Here is a 19181-nt window from a genome sequence, read left to right as displayed (position 1 = left end):
TTTCAGAGGCAACTTTATTTTGTTGAAGAGGAATACTAATCTGAGGCAAAGTTCTATAACGCAGAATGTAAAATTACACACAGTCGTCTTTTTTGCTGTTGTGAAGAGTAAAGGGAATGGTACTTAAAACAAATAACTGAATGTTTAAGAGGTTGCTTTCTGGTTTTCTGCACTCTATTCTTTACAGAACCCAATTGAGGAACTACAAAAACACAACAGGATGTGGGGAAATTATCTCATTGCTGCTGATGAAATGTTATTTGGAAACTTTTAATAATTAAAATCTCCACACCAGTGAACACAAGTTTTGTAGATATACAGAAACCGACCTGCTATGTTTCAAGGCAGAGGTTTGTACTTTATATCTTGATACCTCATGCACAAATCAAACTGTTCACTTTAAACTTTACAATTTGTAAGCCTCATCTACTGAGAGGTAGTCAATGATGTTGGCTCTAGTGTAGCATCTGGAGTTGGGACTTTTGCCAATGCACTGCGTGACGTTACAATGATACGATGGACCTTGGAAGCTTCCCCATGCTTAACAATGAAATTAACTTGAAATAAATAAAGATTAGTCAATCTATGCATGTTCTTTCAACACTTGGGTTGTTTTCGTTGGAGCAGAGAAGACAGAGGGGCGACCTGATCGAAGTGTACAAGATTATGAGGGTGGATAGGGAGCAGCTGTTCCCCTTAGTTGAAGGGTCAGTCACAAGGGGCATAAGTTCAAGGTGAGGGGCAGGAGGTTTGGGGGGATGTGAGGAAAAACTTTTTTACCCAGAGAGTGGTGACGATCTGGAATGCACTACCTGGGAGGGTGGTGGAGGCGGGCTGCCTCACATCCTTTAAAAAGTACCTGTATGAGCACTTGGCACATCATAACATTCAAAGTTATGGGCCAAGTGCTGGTAAATGGGATTAGGTAGGTAGGTCAGGTGTTTCTCACATGTCGATGCAGACTCGATGGGCCAAAGGGCCTCTTCTGCACAGTGATCTGTGACTCCAGGGCATCCCAGAGTGCCATACATCCAATGAGTTACTTTTGGAGCATCATTAGGCCAGAATTTTTTGCTCCCACCCCACCATTGGTGGAATGGCAGGTGGTGGGGGCAGGGAGGCAGCGGTCCGTAAAATTGGGCGTAATGCAAGCAACGCCGTTCCTGGCGCTGACCCATCCTGGCTATGATCACACTTGCGACAGTGGGGGTGGGGGGCCATTGAGCAGCCCACTCACCCATGGGCCAGTTGAGGGCCTTAAGTGGCCAAGTAATGGGCTTTTATCCACAACAGGAGAGGCTGATACCAGGCTGCCAGGTAAAACTTGGCAAGTCTTGGTGCTGGGTTGGAAGGGGTTGCCTTCTTTATGGGCATGCCATGTGCACTGGTGTGAACCACCTCCCCTCATATGTTTCCCCCTTGCCTTTTGCAACCTGCCATGGCCCCAGGCTCACCTTACACCCTGGCTCCAATACTGAATGACTTGGACTCGGTCTCTTTGCAGTACCAGCTGTAGCCACTGCTCCCAGTGGTGCAACTGGGACATAATTGCTGTCGACCCCCCGCCAGTTGACTGGCAGTTATCAGAGGTAGGACAGGCGGATGTCCCACCCCTAATCAATTAAAGGACATTGACTGTTTGATGACGGTGTAGCAAGCTGGCCAAGCGGAGGTGGGCTTGACCCTGACTTTTACAAAGGGAAGTGGGGACCTAGTCCTGGCGTAAAATTCAGCCTTTATAATGTAACTCTTTCAGGTCACAAACAAATAAACTAAATGAACAAACCTGGGGACAAAGTAAAAGGGAAAACTTAAAGGGAAATTGCAAAAACAAAAGACAAAATTTAAAGAAAACTTACAAACATTAAACCAAAATGTGATTAAAGGGGTCATTAAAGCACGCCAGTCCCCGCAGTGCCCACTGGGCATGGAGGGCCTTTATAATGTAGGTGAACACAGGTAATTTGCACATAGCTGGGTCCCACAAACTTCAGTAAGGTAAATGACCAGTCCATTTGATTTAATGGTGTTGATTTAAGACTATGGGTGGAATTTTACAGACCCTCCCGCCAGTGGGATTTTCTGGTCCAGCGAAGTTAATGGACTTTTGAATGGCTCATCGTGTTTTCCAGCGCACCCCACCACAACAGGGCCGTAAAATTCCACCCTATATTTTGAGCAGTAGACAAGTAAAATGCGTAGATGCCTCCAGTTAAACTTGATGCACACACACAAGGCACATTCCATTTCCTCTGACACCTAGAGCACATGTTTAGAGGTTTTGATTTTGAGTAAATTATGAGAAAATGGTTCTAGTGGCAGGAGGGTCAGTAACCAGGAGACACTGATTTAATACAATTGGCCAAAGAATCAAAAAATAAATGAGGTTTTTTTTTTTAATTGTGCAGTTATTCATGATCTGGAATACACTGAAAGGGTAATGGAAGCAGACGTAATTATAAGTTTCAAAAAGGAAATAAACACTTAAAAAGGAAAAATTTGGAGGACTGTGTGGCAAGTGCAGGGAAGTGGGACTAATTGGATCGCTCTTTGAAGGAGTCGACATAGGCAAGAAGTGCCAAATGGCCTCCTTCTGTGCTGTAAGATTCCATGAATTTTAGAGGAAACTAAAGTGTGTGGTTCCAGAAATGCACATCACTAACATTTGAAAACAACCGCTACGAATTCTATAGCAAGAAATGTGAATTGATCCATTAGGGTGAATATAGGACTGAGTAAAAGCATATTTAAAAAAAAAAATGACCAAGAATAAAATTCCAGCAATAGTACTGAAGACTTGTGCTCCAGAACTTGCTGTACCCCTAGTCAAGCTGTTCCAGTACAGGTACAACACTGGCATTTACATGGCAATGTAGAAAATTGCCCAGGTACATTCTGTACACATAAAGCAGGACAAATCCAACCTGGCCAATTACCACCCCATCAGACTACTCTCGATCATTACTAAAGGAATGGAAGAAGTCATCAACAGTGCTATCAAACAGCAGTTGCTTAGCAATCACCTGCTCACTGACATTCAGTTTGGGCTAACCAGGGTAACCCAGCTCCTGACCTCATTACAGCATTGGTTAAAACATGGACAAAAAAAAGAGCTGAACTCCAGAGATGAGGCAAGAGTGACTGCCCTTGACATCAAGGCAGCATTTGACCGAGTGTGATATCAAGGAGCCCCAGTAAAACTGAAGTCAATGGGAATCAGGTGGAAATCTCTCCACTGATTGGAATCATATCTAGTACAAAGGAAGAAGGTTGTTGGAGGTCAATCATCTCAGGTCCAGGACATTACTACAGGAGTTCCTCAGGGTAGCGTCCTCAGCCCAACCATCTTCAGCTGCTTCATCAATGAACTTGCTTCCATCATAAGGTCAGAAATAGAGATGTTCGCTGATGATTGCACACTGTTCAGCACCATTCATAACTCCTCAGAAACTGAAGCAGTCCATATGCAAATATAGCAAGACCTGGACAATATCCAGGCTTGGGCTGACAAGTGGCAAGTAACATTTGTGCAACATAAGTGCCAGGCAATGATCATCTCCAACAAGAGAGAATCTAACCATTGCCCCTTAACATTCAATGGCATTACCATCACTGAATCCCCCACTATCAACATCCTGGGGGTTACCATTGACCAGAAACTGAATTGGACTAGCCATGTAAATACTGTGGCTGGAACAGCAGGTCAGACACTGGGAATTCTGCAGTGACTGACTCACCTCCTGACTCCCAAAAGCCTGATTACCATCTACAAGGCATAAGTCAGGAGTATGATGGAATACTCTCCACTTGTCTGGATGAGTGCAGCTCCAACAACACTCAAGAAGCTTAAAACCATCCAGGACAAAGCAGCCCACTTGATTGGCATCCTATCTGCATACATTCACTCCCTCCACCACCAACACACAGTGGCAGCAGTGCGTACCATCTACAAGATGCGCTGCAGAAACTCACTAAGGCTCCTTAGACAGTACCTTCCAAACCAACGACCATTACCATCTAGAAGGACAAGGGCAGCAGATACATGGGAACACCACCAGCTGGAATTTCCCCTCCAAATCACTCACCATCCTGACTTGGAAATATATTGTTGTCCCTTCAGTGTCGCTGGGTCAAAATCCTGGAACTCCCTCCCTAACAGCACTGTGAGTGTATCTGCACCACATGGACTGCAGCCATTCAGGAAGGCAGCTCATATAGCACTATCTTCTCAAGGCCAATTACCACATTCCATGAATAAATTTTTAAAAAGGAGCATAAAGTGCCATGGGATGAAAAGGAAGGCCAAGTAAGCAAAACAACAAAGATATAATTGAAATGTCAGAGGTCTCAGACTCCGGAGCCCTTCAACAGCAAATAAAAACCTTACCTGACAGCAACAGAGGATCCTGTTGTATATGCTAATTGTTTGATTAGCCTCAGAACAATGCAGAGATGACACTAATTTCTGTGCAACAGATTTTATTTACAAGGGTTTTAAAATATCTCAACAATCACAAAATAACTGCCTTCATTCTATACCAGCTGGTGTCTGGTTACTTATCTTTGAGACAATTCCCAGGCTTAACCAGTCAAGCACAGTGAGTTTAGATCAGTTACCAGATTCATGTAATCAAACACTGAACAACTGAACAGATCCCATAAAGCATGAACTACAATGGCCATCTGGCATCTTACACTGTTCTATATTATGAGCAGGAAGTGGTGTTAGTTGTGTAATAAGGTCAGGAAATTACATCATCATCAAGGTAATGATTTTATGTGACCTTGATTTACAGTTATTCATGTTCTGGGAGGTAGGGGTGGTGTGCAGTGGGGATTGAGGACTTTTTTAAATGCAGCAGGTTACAATGAGCCAGAATGCACTGCCTAAAATGGTGGTGGAATCAAATTCATTAATAGCTTTCAAAGGGGAGTTAAACATATACTCAAAGGAGAAATTTGTAAGGTTACAGGCAAAAAGCAGCAGGGAGTAAGACTAATTGGCTCAGTTATTTCTAAGAGCCAGCAGAGACATGATGAGCCTTCCTTCTGTGCTACATCATTCTATGATTCTTTGATCAAGATTTAATTTCCCCCCATGTTCCCTCTGCTTCTTTTGCCAATCACCTTAGGTCTGTGTCCTTTCGTTATCAATCCTTTTGCCACTGGAAGCAATTTTTCCTTAATTGCTCTATCAAAACCCTTCAAGGCTCCAAACTATTCTATCAAATCTCCCCTTAACCTTCCCTTCTGCAAGGAAATAATGAATCCAATTTCTCTAGTCTGTCCATGTAGCTGAAGTCTTTCATCCCTGGTAACGTTCTAGTAACGCTGCTTTGCAACCCCCTCAGGGGCCTGAAGTGCTGCCCATATAAGCTTTAAGGAACAAGGAAAATATGCATGCATGGAATTTGATATAAATAATAACTCAGTCACAAAGAGCTGTAATCTATGGAGCACAGATGTCACAAATCACTACGCGGAGCTGAAACTGTTATTTGAATCCAAGATTAGATTATGACTTGGAAATCACCTTTTTTTAAAATATTGAAATGAAAGATTTTAATGGCATGTATTTGGATGATTGTGTGTTGGTGGTGGGTATAACTTCATCCAATGTGAGTCTGTGCATTTATTCAAAGTGCCATTTGACATAATTTCCACCAAGCATTAAGCAAGGATGGGGCTGACGACCTGACATTCTGGGTGAAGCAGTACACTGTGTTCTTTGGACCGTTTGATCACCCCCATTTTCACAAAATATCTACAACTTTTATCAGAACAAACTATTTCAATGGCACAGGACCAAATTGAAAGAATTGATCTACTACAACAGTCCTATTCAGACTTCCAATTAAGGTGCCATAGAAACGGCTACTGCATAAGATAAAAGATCACAGTGCAATAGCATGGATAGATATTTCATCTCATTTCTATATTTTTTAGTGCTGATGAAGGGTCATACGGACTCGAAACGTCAACTGTATCCCTCTCCGCAGATGCAGTCAGACCTGCTGAGTTTTTCCAGGTATTTTTGTTTTTGTTCCAGCATGGATAAAGGATTGGTTAAGATAATTACAACTCCTGATTCAAAATGCTGGGGTGTCACCGAGTGTATTCCCTAAAGCTCTTCATACTGATGGATGGATACACTGGGCTAGATTTTCACTCCCGAAGCGGGTAGCTCAAGTGGTTCTGGGGTGGTGGGCAGTTGCAAGATTGAGCCTGTCACCCCCAGGGCAGCAGGGGCTGCCAAGTGCCAAGGTGGGCTGTTTGAAAGGCCCATCTCAATTCTCTGGGGTCTCCTCCCAGTTGTCTTGTTAAATAATAGATCTTTATTTTAATTCATCTCAACAAGGTTCCTGAGGCCTGCCCATGGTGGATATTAGGTGAGTTGCATGCAGTATATAATGGCAAAGGGTGGTGGATTGGGGAACATGGGTTGGCACGAATTAACATTAAGTCAGCATTAGTATATTAGTCCCTCTATCCCTGACCTCTCACATCCTCATCACCCCCTCACCCACTCCCCATGCCCCATCCATGCCAACTCATGCCCCACCCATCCTCCATGACCCCTCATAGCCCCCAGTGCCAAAAATGCTAATTTATACCAACCCATGCTCCCCCACCCACCACCTTTTACCATTACAATCTCTATGCCAACTAACCATGCCATATCCACCATGGGCAGACCTCAGGAGTAATGTTCAGATGAAATAAAACAAAGATTAAATATCTATTACTGCTGAAAGAAAAGTCCCATTCATGAAAGTTCATTCAAAACTTTAAAAGCCCCTCAAGTACTTAACCCCTACATCAAAACAAACAGATTTGTATACATAACCCCTACATCAGTACAATGTGACAGTCCTGTTCCTGTAACCATTACTCAAAAACCAGCTCCAGTAGGTGGGATATGTTGTCCATATGCCAGACACCGACTCCCAAAGCAATCACTCTATTTCAAACACAGTCGCACAGGAGTGACAACGGAAATACTTTAGGGATCTCCTCAAAGCATCGCTGGAGAGGTCAAACTACCCACCAACTCATGGGAGGTGCTGGCTCGTGACCTACCAAAATGGAGAAGGCTCATTCAGGAAGGCACTAAACACATGGAGAGACTTTATCAGGAATGTGCAGAGGTAAAGTTGAGGCATTGGAGAGAGCGTACAAACCTCTAAAACAGCCCATCTACCCAACCCTTCAAGAACCACCTGCCCCGCATGTGACAGAGTCTACAGATCACACATTGGACTTATCAGCCATCTCAGAACTCAACAAACCAGAGTGGAAGCAAGTCATCCTCGTGTAAGAAGAAGGAGAGGATAAACATCCACTTTTACAAATGCTTGGAATGTGGCACTAATCATTGGAAATCTCTATGCAAACTTAGAACTTAGTTCTCACTATTTAAAATCACAGGTTTTGGACCGAACACCAGCTCTTTACAAGTAATAACCTTGTAGGCCGATGGCACTGATTAAACATTTGCTTTCTACTCAGCATGCCAACGGGGTAGTGTGTGTGGAGAATGAGTTATTACATAGCATAGTAATAGCTGTCGCTTGTGGAGATCTGGCCTCAGTGTTGCAGGCAACAAGTCAATTAAATTCACAATTATTCTTCATAGTAATTATAGATAATTGCACTCCAGATAAATTATATAGTAACAAAATGTGCTTTTAGAAGTTTGAACATGCCAGTATGCTATTTATCAAGATACTTGCTTTAATTATCTTACAAAATTGTGCAAAAAGTGTTTGTTATTCAGGCAAATCTAATGTTCAGGAGGAAGTTTAGAAATTTCTGTTAACTATAGTCATAGACAAGTGCTTAATGCTCTCATGACATTCCTTTATGATTCTAATGTAGGCATTATTGGGTTTAACTGTTCATGCCACCTCTGAAAATGCAGACAAAAGAAGATTGTGTGAACAGATCAAGCATTTGTTCATTAATTTCATCAAAAGTCACATCTAAGCTATGCAGTGCAAAGCAGACAGGTGCAGAGGACAAGGGATATTGAGGCCAGAAAGGAGGGATTAAGAAGGCGGCTGATGGTTTGGTTGAAGAATGGATTTTGAGACGGGCTTTAAAAGGAAGGAAAAGAAGACAGAGATGTTCAGGGATGAAATTGTTGAGCTCAGGCAATGGAAGGTTGTGCCCCCACTGGAAGAATGAAGGAAGGTGGAAGATAATCACAGCAATGGTGTGTTCTGGAGAAGGGGAGAATATGTGGAGAGTAGATTGCAGAAGTAGTGAGGTCAGGCTGAGAGGAGATTTGATAGAGGTATTCAAAATCTTGAGGGATCTGGACAGAGTAGACAGAGAGAACATGTTTCCACTCATGAGAGTATTGAGAATGAGAGGGCACAGATTTAAAGTAATTGGCAAAAGAAGTAAAGGTGACATGACGAAAATATTTTTCACACGGGAAGTGGTTGAGCTCTGGAATGCACTGCCTGAGAGTATGGTGGACGCAGGTTCAACTGAAACATTCAAAGGGGATTATGGAATGGAAGAATATGCAGGGCTAGGAGGAAAAGATGGGGGAATGGCACTATTTAAGGCAGTGTTAATTGAGGTAACGGGCAAATTAATGCAGAATAGGGTGCCTGTGGAAGTGTTTTGGGCAAGTTTAGAGGATGGAGAATATAAGAACAGCAAGGGCTGCATTGGATAAGTCAAGTCTGGAGATTGAATAAATTGTGTGTATGAGAATTTCAGCAGCACAGGGGGATGACATAGAGATGGAAGCAAGTTATGTTCTAAATATGGGAGCAAGTGGTTCTTGTGATGAGGAGGATTATGGTGTCTAAAAATAGCAAAGGTCTACTTGGGAGCCTTCAAAAATGTGGAAGCAAATACTGTTCCTGCAAATCACTGTTAGTGCAGCAATCCCACTGAAATGCCAACTTAGATTGTGTGTTCCGACTCAGAATGAAATAAAATTCCAGGATTGAATACTGTTTGGCCGGGAGGCAATTTTCAGGAAAGGAGATGGAATTAGTGGCAAGGGCGCAGAATATGTCACAGCAGGAGCCAATAATAGTGGATTTGGTCTTCTCAATGAACCAAAGGAATTAGGGACTTGATCTGTGGTGACATTCTGGGTGAGGCCTCTGACAGCATCGATGTAGTCAAGCACATGAGGATGAAATTTACATGCATGTGGAAGCTGTTTTGCATGTCAGTGGATGTTGGCACTGACAATACATCAACAATGCAACACACCTTTAGCATTGTACTGAAGTTTTAATCTGGATTGTGCAAATGCTGGCACAGGTATGGAATAAAACCCCCTGATTCCTGTGAGCCTGGTATTGTGCATTTGAAGTAGTGATGCATGAATGCAGCATAGAGGCTGAAGCATTAGCTACAATCTTCAGCCAGAAGTGCTGAGTAGATGGTCCATCTCGGCCTCCTCCAGGGGACCCCAGCATCACAGGTGCCAGTCTTCAGACAATTCAATTCACTCCACGTGATATCAAGAAACGGCTGAAGGCACTAGTGCAAAGGCTAAGGGCCCTGATAATATTCCGGCATTGAAGAGTTATGCTCCGGAACTTGCTGCACCCCTAGCCAAGCTGTCCCAGCACAGCTACAACACTGGCATCCACCTGGCTGTGTGGAAAATTGCCCATGTATGTCTTGTACACGAAAAGCAGGACAAATCCAACCTGGACAATTACTACCCCATCACTCTACTCTCGATCATCTGTAAAGTAATGGAAAGGGTCATCAACAGTGCTATCAAGCAGTACTTCTGAGCAATAACCTGCTCGTCAACACCAAGTTTGGGTTCCACCAAGGCCTTGGTTCAAACATGGACAAAAGAGCTGAACTCCAAAGATGAGGCGAGAGCAACTGCCCTTGACATCAAGGCCACATTTGACTGAGTATGTATCAAGGAGCACTAGCAAAACTGCAGTCAGTGAGAACCAGGAGGAAAAGTTTTCACTGGTTGGAGTCATACCTAGCACAAAGGAAGATGGTTGTGGTCGTTGGAGGTCAGTCTGAGCTCCAGGACATCACTGCAGGAGTTCCCCGGGATAGTGTCCTTGGCCCAAACATCTTCGGCTACTTGATCAATGGCCTGCCCTCCATCATAAGGTCAGAAGTGGGGATGTTCGCTGATGATTGCACAATGTTTAGCACCTTTCGCGACTCCTCAGATACTGAAGCAGTCCATGTCCAAATGAAGCAAGACCTGGACAATATCCAGGCTTGGGCTAACAGGTGGAAAGTAACATTAGTGCCATACAAGTGCCAGGCAATGGCCACCTCCAACAAAAGAGAATCTAACCATCACCCCTTGATGTTCAATAATGTTACCATCACTGAACACTCCACTATCAACATCCTGGGGTTGGCATTGACCAGAAATTGAACTGGACCCATCATACAAATACTGTGGCTAGAAGAACAGGTCTGAGTTTAAGAATCCTGCAGCGAGTAACTCATCTCCTGCCTCCCCAAAGCCTGTCCACCATCTACAAGGCACAAGTAAGGAGTGTGATGGAATATTCTCCATTTGCCTGGATGAGTCCAGCTTTCACAACACTCAAGAAGCTTGACACTGTCCAGGACAAAGCAGCCCACTTGATTGGCACCACATCCACAAACATTCACTCCCTCCACCACTGACGCACAATAGTAGTGTGTACTATCTACAAGATGTTCCGCATGAATTCACCAAGGCTCCTTCGACAGCACCTTCCAAACCCACAACCACTACCATCTAGGAAGAAAAGGGCAGCAGACACATGGGAACACCACCACCGGGAAGTTCCCCTCCAAGTCACTCACCATCCTGTCTTGGAAACATATTGCTGTCCCTTCACTGTTGCTGGGTCAAAATCCTAGAACTCCCTTCCTAACAGCACTCTGGGTGTACCCACACCACATGGACTGCAGTGGTTCAAGAATGCATCTCATCACCACCTTCTCAAGGACAACTAGGGATGGCAATAAATGCTGGCCCAGCCAGCAAAGCCCACATCCCGTGAATGAATTTTTTTTTAAATCAGAAAAGGCAGACTGAAGGGAGTTATGTTAGTTATGCCACATGATTTGATTTTCATAATCCAATATCTGTATATTTTGGTTTGTAGTACACGTTCTTCATGTTTTAATTTCAACAGAAAATATTTGTTTCATTAAATTTTGCAGAAAGAATTCCTTCATAAATTTCACTGAAATCATGTAGATATGAAATTTTAATAAATAATTTATAGCCCATTCTCATATTTTCTAAGACATAGTGGCAGCAGCATATCCTGACTTTGTTTGACAACAGTAGTGGAGATGTGCTATGGGAAAGCAGGGTATTATGGTGATTAATCCCTCTGCTATTGAGGTGTGGAGGCCAAGGTACACATGACTTGAAGCACACAAATTAAATTATAAGGCTCACACAAAAATTAAGTGCAGAAAATATATAAACCTATGAATAAGAAAATAAAAATACAAGATTCAATACTGAGCAACATAAAACTAAAACACAACTAAAGTAAGATGTTATAGCTCAATCCACAAAATCAGATTGAACGGACATGACTCCTCAACTTCGCCTGACTACACAACAAAACAGGTCTACAGAGGTAGGTGCTGCGCAGGCCTTAGGCTCTGGAATTCCTCACCCACCCCCCACCCCACCCTCAGCAACTTCCCCCAATCTACAAACCTCTCCACTTCTCCTTTTAAGATGCTCTTTAGAACTTACCTCTTTGTGTATTTATCCACCTGCTCCCCTTTTGTGATTCTGTGTCAAATTTCAACACATTGGCAAAAAATGGTTAGCCAATGGGTGCACCATGTCCATTCTATAAATAATCGATACAACAATAACTTGCAGTTAGGCAGTGCCTTTAAGGTAGTGAAACATACCAAGGTGCTTCACAGGAACATTATCAAACAAAATTTGACACGAAGACACATAAGATAAAAACATAGAATCTAGGAGAAGGAGTAGGCCATTCAGCCCTTCAAGCCTACTCCGCCATTCAATATGATTATAGCTGATCCTTTATCTCAACACCATATTCCCACTTTCTCTCTATACCCCTTGACACCCCTAATATCTAAAAAATTATTAATTTCTTTCTTGAATATACTCAGTGACCCAGCCTCCACAGCCATCTGTGGTAGAGAATTCCAAAGGTTGACCACCCTCTGAGTGAAGAAATGTTTCCTCATCTCAGTCCTAAATGGCCTGCCCCGTATCCTGAGACTGTGGCCCCTGGTTCTAGACTCCCCAATCAGAGGAAACATTCTCCCTGTATCCAGTCTGTCTAGCCCTGTTAGAATTTTATACATTTCAATCAGATCCTCTCTCATTCTTCTAATCTCTAGTGAGTGCAGGCCCAATTGAACCAATCTCTCCTCATACAACAGTCCTGCCATCCCCGGTATCAGCCTAGTGAACCTCCTCTGTACTCCCTCTATGTTAGATAGGGAGACCAAAACTGCACGCAATACTCCAGGTATGGTCTCACCAAGGTCCTGTATAACTGCAGTAAGATATCCCTACATCAGAACTCAAATCCTCTTGCAATGAAGGCCAACATACCATTTGCCTTCCTGATTGTTTGCTGCACCTGCCTATTTACTTTCATTGACTGGTGTACAAGGACACCCAGATCCCATTGTACATCCACATTTCCCAATATATCACCATTTAAATAATACTCTGCCTTTCTGTTTTTCACATTGAAGCATATAACTTCACATTTATTCACATTATACTGCATCTGCCTTGTGTTTGCCCACACACATAACTTGTGTAAATTGCCCTGAAGCCATCTTGCATCCTCCTCACAACTCACACCCCCGCCCAGTTTTGTGTCATCGGCAAACTTGGAAACATTATGTTTGGTTTCCTCATTCAAGTCATTTATATATATCGTGAATAGCTGGGGCCCAAGCATTGGTCCTTGCGATACACCACTAGTCACTGCCTGCCACCCATAAAAAGATCCATTTATTCTCACTCTTTGTTTCCAATCTGTCAACCAATTCTCAATCCATGCAGTATATTACCCCCAATCCCATGAGCATTAATTTTTCCCACTAGCTTATGTGGAACGTTATCAAAAGCCTTCATGAAATCCAAATACACCACATCCACTGTTTCTCCCTTATCTATTCTACTAGTTACATCCTCAAAAAACTCCAGTAAATTAGTTAAGCATAATTTCCCTTTCATAAACCCATGCTGACTTTGTCTAATTCTGTTAATGCTTTCCAAATGTTCTGTTACCATGTCTTTTATAATAGGCTCTAGCATTTTCCCCACTACTGATGTTAGGCTAACTGGTCTGTAATTCTCTGGTTTTTCTCCCTCCTTTTTTAAATAGTGGGGTTACATTTGCCACCCTCCAATCTGTAGGAACTGCTCCAGAGTCTATCGAATTTTGGAAGATGACAACCAATGCATCCAATACTTCCAGGGCCACTTCCTTTAGTACTCTGGGATGTAGATTATCAGGCCAAGGGGATTTTTCAGTCTTTAACCCCATTAATTTCTCTTGCGCCATTTTTTTTTTACTAATACTGATTTTCTTCAATTTCTCCCTCCCACTAGACACTTGGTTCCCTAACATTTCTGGGAAATTATTTGTGTCCTCTTTTGTGAAGACAGAACCAAAATATGTGTTCAATTCTTCTGCTATTTCTTTGTTCCCCATTATAATTTCCCCCATTTCTGATTGTAAGAGAGCTACATTTGTCTTTGCTAATCTTTTTCTCCTCACATATTTATAGAAGTGTTTACAGTCAGCTTTTATGTTCCTTGCAAGTTTATTCTCATTGGGGCAGGTAACCAAAAACGTGGACAAAGAGGTATGCTTTAAAGAGTGACCCAAGGGAGAAAATCATAATGTACACATTTTGTGCTTTTCTTGCGCTTTGCTGCAATATTACCGAATCTCTGACTAGGACTTGGGTTGAAGGGAAGGGGTTTCTGATTTTCTGCCATGCTCTGAGTCCATGTTCATCTAGCTTGTCTTCAGCATTTTACACAGCTCACTTTGGTTTCAGGTGTTTCATTGCTGAAACAAATTCTCCTTTCGATTTCTCGTCCTCCATTTGCTGCAACTTTTGCTTTCGCCTGTGCTACCGTTCAACAAACTGATCAAACGTGTTCTCTCTCAATTGGGTCACATCCTTCCAAATCTTTTATTGGATTGCTTCAGTCACAAACACAACACATTTAATTCCTGTGTCAGATGAGAAGCACTTTGAGTCAGAAGGTTGTGATTCAAGTCTCAATTCCAGAGAGGTCAGCACACAACCTAGGCTTACACTCTAGTGAAGTATAAAAGGAGGTTAGGGTTAGGGTTAGAAGGAGGTGAACACTGAAGAAGATGCTGTCTTTTAGATGAAGACTAGCATTTTATATTTAAAAAACTCTAGCCTTTCTTCTCAGCTGGATATAAAATATCCCAAAACATTGCTTTGTGGAATAGCAGGGACTTCTCCCAAGTGCCTGGCCAATATTTATCCCTCAAATAACATCACTAAAAGCAGATTACCTGGTCATTATCTCATTGCCTTTGTGGTACAATTTAGGTGCATTCCCTGCATTACAACAACAACTACACCCACAAGTACCAATTCACTTTAATATGCTTTAGGATGGCTTGAGGTCATGAAAGATGTTATGTAAATTCAACTTTTTCTCCCTTTACCAATGGCCACAGTTGTGGAAAATTTGCAGCGCAAAATGAGCATGTGCAGATTCAAAGTGACATTTTCTCCAACTGCATGTTATATTCCTGATACTCACTGGTCAAAGAAGAAACCAGAGCCAGTGTTTAGTTGGAAAAGATTTATTCACAGAATGAAACATTACAGGTATATATTTCCTGACTCCATGCTACTCATGTGTAATTAAGTATCACTTTACATGTGCTCAATAAACCATCCAATCTATGTCCCCCTCCTGTATGTAACTCTTTCAAGCACAAACACATTTCCATCTGTTCCTATTCAGATGAATTTACATTGTTTCATAGTTTGCCATTGTGAGATTTGAACTCTTGATCTTGGGGTTACAAGCCCAGTACCATAACCACTTGGCTATTACAATTGATAATAGGTACAATTAAAATCATCATTGCCATTGTCATTGGCTGTCCCTCATTTCAAGATTAAGTCTGCTCAAAGTTGTGAGTTCCTACGAGGGATTTGCGACCACACATCTTTGGGCACATTTTTTTCACTTATCATGCATGGGATGTGGGCATCTCTGACTAGGCCAGTATTTATTGCAAATCCCTGATTGCCCATGAGAAAGCGGTGGTGAGCCACTTTCTTGAGCTGCTACAGTGCATGCGATGTAGGTACACACACACACTGCTGGAGGAAGAGAGTTCCAGGATTTGGCCCAGCAAAAGTGAAGGAAATGCGATAGAGTTGTGTGTGGTGGTGTGTGGCTTGGACAGGAACTTACAGATGCTGTGGTTCTCATTCATCTGTTGCCTTTGTCCTATTAGATGGTAGAAATCGCAGGTTTGGAATGTGCTGTTGAAGAAGGCTTTGTTAATTGCTTCAGTGCATCTCGTTGATAGTACACACTGCTGCCACTGTACATAGGTGATGGAGGGACTGAATGTGGATGGGATGTCAATCAAGCGGGCTGCTTTGACCTGGACAGTGTCAGGCTTCTTGAGTGTCGTTGGAGCTGCGCTCATCCAGGTAAGTGGAGAGTATTCCATCACGCTCCTGATTTGTGCCTTGTAGATGATGGACAGGCTTTGGGGAGTCAGGAGATTAGTTACTTGCCACAGAATTCCTAGCCTCTGACCTGCTGTTATAGCCACAATATGTATATGGCTAGTCCAGTTCAGTTTCTGGTCAATGGTAACCCCCAGGATGTTGATAGTTGGGCATTCGGTGATGAACGTCAAGGGGAGATGGCTAGATTCTCACTTGTTGGAGATGGTCATTGTTTGGCACTTCCATGGCACGAATGTTACTTGCCACTTATCAACTCAACCCTGAATATTATCCAGGTCTTGCTGCATTTGAACATGGACTGCTTCAGTATCTCAGGAGTCGTGAATGGTGCTGAACATTGTGCAATCATCAGCAAACATCCCGACTTCTGACCTTATGATGGAATGAAAGTCATTGATGAAACAGCTGAAGATGGTTGGGCTGAGTACACCACCTTGAGGAACTCCTGCGGTGATGCCCAGGACTATGATTGACCTCCAACAATCACAACCATCTTCCTTTGTGTTAGGTATGATTCCAACCAATGGAGAGTTTTCCTCCTGATTCCCTTTGACTTCAATTTTGCTAGGGCTCCTTGATACCACACTCAGTCAAATGCAACCTTGATATCAAGGGCATTCACTCACCTCACCTCTGGAATTCAGCTCTTTAGTTCATATTTGTCTAAGGCTGTAATGAGGTAGTGAGGAGCTGAGTGGCCCTGGTGGAACCCAAATTGAGTGTCAGTGAGCAGGTTATTGATGAGCAAGTGCCATGAGATAGCACTGTCAACAACACTTTCCATTACTTTGCTGATGATCGAGAGTAGACTGATGGGGCAGTAATTGGTGGGATTGGACTTGCCCTGCTTTTTGTGTACAGGACATACCTGGGCAATTTTCCACATAGCCGGGTAGTTTCCAGTGTTGTAGCTGTACTGGAACAGCTTGACTAAGGGCATGCCAAGTTCTGGAGCACAAATCTTCGGTTCTATTGCCTGAATGTTGTAAGGTCCCATAGCCTTTGCAGTATCCAGTGCCTTCAGCAGTTTCATGATATCATGTGTAGTGAATCGATTTGGCTGAAGGCTGGCATCTGTGTTGCTGAGGACCTCCAGAGGAGGCCGAGATGGATCATCCATTTGGTATTTCTGGATGAAGGTGGTTGCAAATACTTCAGCTTTAGCTTTTGCACTGATGAGGATGGGAATATTTGTGGAGCCTTCTCCTCCAGTTAGTTGTTTAATTGTCCACCACCAGTCATGGCTAGTTGTGGCAGGACTGCAGAACTTAGATCTGAACCATTTGTTGTGGGGTCGCTCAGCTCTGTCTATCACTTACTGCTTACACTGTTTGGCATGCAAGTAGTCCTGTGTTGTGGTTTCACCATTCTTACACCCCATTTTTAGGTATGTTTGATGCTGCTCCTGGCATGCCCCCCTGCACTCGTCATTGAATCAGGATTGATCCTCTGATTTGATGGTAATGGTAGAGTGGGGGATATGCCGGTTCATGAGCTTACAGGTTATGGTTGTATACAATTCTGCTGCTGCTGATGGCCCACTGCACCTCATGAATGCCCAATTTTGAGTTGCTAGATCAGCTCAAAATCAATCCATTTAGCATAGTGGTGGTGCCACACAACACATGGGACAGGATAGCCCACAAGAAAATGGTATCTGAGGTGCAATATTTGCTTCCTTTTCTTCCCTTCTCTGCCATCGGGCTTCTTCATCGTTAAGATGTTGGGACTCAAAGTGCCATGCAGCTTGATGGACAAGTTGTCAACATTTTGAACAATTGGAAGCCGTCTCCTCCCAGTCATTAATGTCAATGTTGCTGTACTTCAAGTGGAGCTTCAGAGTGCCTTTTAAGCATTTTCTTTGTCCTCCCCTGGAATGTTGGCCACTAAAGAATTGAAGAAACATGATCTAGTGGGGTAGACAATTTTTGGCCATCCAGATACACTGTCCAGTCCATCGAAATTGATTTTGCAGGATTTTTGCCAGAATGCTTGTGGAAATGGCTGACAGCAGCATTTGTTTGGTGGTCCTCCCATTGAATCTGGAGGATGTGGCAAAGGCATTGCTGATGGAATTTCTCTGGTGCTCTCATGTGTCACAGATACACAGTCCAGGTCTACTGCAGTACAAGAGTGCGGTGATGACAACCATTCTGTACACTAGGACTTTCATTGACTTGAGGAGATCTCTGTTGTCAAACACTTGCTGCCATACAAGGCTGAGCTGGTTCAGCTGATCTTCAGCTGGGAAATATTGAGAACAACCCCAGGAACTTGTTGATGTATTCATTGAATTGACTAAAGCAGTTGACTCATTAAATTGTGAGTCCCTGTGGCTTGTGCTCCAAAGATTTGGATGTTCAAGAAATTTCATCACAATCCTGCAATTGCTTCACGGTGATATGACTGCAACTGTCTTGAGTGTGGGGTCTGAGGCAGGTACCTTCAAAATATGGACTGGGATCAAGCAAGGCTGTGCGATAGACCCCAAATTATTTACAATCTGCCTGACAGTGGCTACTTACTTCATCAAAGATCAACTGCCCTCTGGTTACACTATTAAATACTGTCTAAGTGGAAAACTTTTTGCCTTCAGTCACCTCTGCACCAAAACCAATTCACCATAGACATATATGATCCACAATTCTCAGATGACTGCAGTGTCACTGCCAATTCTGCACCAGATTTTCAAACCGCTCTTATGATCTCAAGAGAGACCATTAACTTTTAAAAATAAATTCAAATTCCCATTTATTAACAGAAAGAATTTACTCAACAAGTTTTCACATTTTAAATAAAAACTTTTACTGTACAAGAATAACGCAAGCAAGTACTATTAATTTAATAATAATAATAAAAAACAAAAAACATAATTACCTGGAAAAACTCAGCAGGTCTGGCAGCATCGGCGGAGAAGAACAAAGTTGACGTTTTGAGTCCTCATGACCCTTTAACAGAACTAATTTAAAACTGCCTTTCACAAACCATTATTATTTAAACCAAAAAGTCTTAACAGACCACTTCCCCATATGTGTTTTACTTGCACCCAAGAATTCCACTCTACTTTCCAGGCTCTTGCAGATTCTTTCACCTCTTGTGGGATGAAACCAAAGTGTGCCATAGCTCTCAAGAATTCACTTTAATCCTCCTCAGTGTTCTCCTATCCTCCAAGGTCTGAGGTTTCTTCGGGTTCCTCCACTAGCATTCAGCCAGACAACCCTCCAATTCTTTTTAAGCACCTCATGATGGAGTAAACATGTATCTAATGGTTTTGTATAGCAACATTGCAAACGTGTTTGTGAAGATTTCTTCTGGCTGCTACTTCTATTTCTGGCCAAGTCATGAACTCATTGTGAAAAAGGGTCATTTATTTTTTTTTTGCAATAACAGGAGATATTTGCAAACAAATTTACAATGTTGCAATGTTTACTGAC

The sequence above is a fragment of the Carcharodon carcharias genome, chromosome 4, assembly GCF_017639515.1.
Source record: "Carcharodon carcharias isolate sCarCar2 chromosome 4, sCarCar2.pri, whole genome shotgun sequence".
Lineage (NCBI taxonomy): Eukaryota > Metazoa > Chordata > Chondrichthyes > Lamniformes > Lamnidae > Carcharodon > Carcharodon carcharias.
Note: the sequence above shows the minus strand (reverse complement) of the source record.